The sequence below is a fragment of the Orycteropus afer genome, unplaced genomic scaffold, assembly GCF_000298275.1.
Source record: "Orycteropus afer afer isolate SDZICR_OR568_19922 unplaced genomic scaffold, OryAfe1.0 scaffold00102, whole genome shotgun sequence".
NCBI lineage: Eukaryota > Metazoa > Chordata > Mammalia > Tubulidentata > Orycteropodidae > Orycteropus > Orycteropus afer.
The window spans coordinates 1417211-1418277 of record NW_006921689.1 but is presented as its reverse complement, the minus strand read 5'-3'; positions in this window follow the sequence as shown (position 1 = coordinate 1418277).

Below are 1067 nucleotides of genomic sequence, written 5' to 3'. Positions count from 1 at the left end.
TATTCAAGAGTTACCATGGAGGGGATTATGTTAATATCAACCTACACCATAACTTTTTTTGTTATTGTTGTTGTTGTTAGTAGTAGGAGTGGATGTTTATTGTGCATCAAGTATATATGTGTATGTTTGTGTGTCTATGTGTATGTGTGCAGATGTTGGGTGTTGAAGACAGGTTATTATGGATTTGAAATTCATTTGTTTTAGAATTTCAGGTACACATTGAAAAATACTTTCTCAGTATTCGTGCCATCACTTCCTGATCATATATGACCTCCTGAAATGGTTGAACTTTGACCAATTGATTTTGGTACAGTAAAAATCAAACAACTATACATAATGCAAATTTATAATTTAGTCTATGTCAGAGACAAAAACAACAAATTATATATATAGTATAAGCATGCCCCATGCAATATTTGGGAAATACTTAGAGTGGAAAATTATTTGTTATTTATCTGAACATCAGCAAGCCTACACTGTTCAAAGTCTGCACATTCCCAAAAGCCTTCAGGACTGGATCATGGCCAGGCTCCTGTGAGATGACCTCTGAGCCCTTGGAGTATCTTGTATGATAAAGTGCTTTGTATGCCCTGAGGCTCTGGGCTACCCCAGATAGTTTATTCTAACAACGTTATTTATAGTGAATGCCTATTTTTATATGTCTGAGGCTTTGGGCCATGCTGTATCAGTTTGACCTCTGGGAGACTGAAGACTGAGAAGGTAAGGTCAATGATACAGGTGCTACATGCCTACATGGATGAGCCCCCCACCAGAAAAATAAAACAAAACAAAAAACCTGGATACCAAGGGTCAGATAAGTTTCCCTGGCTGGCAACACTTCACACATTTCTCCTGAATCATTACTGGGAGAATTAAGCACTGTTCATGTGGCCCCACTAGAAGACAACTAGAAGTTGGAACCTGGTTTCCTCTTGATCCCAACCCTATGAGCTTCTTCCCTTTGCTGATTTTAATCTTTATCCTGTCTCTGCAATAATCTGTAACCTTAAGTATAAACAATTTTCGTGAATTCAGTGAGTCCTTCTACCAGATTATAGATTTAGAGG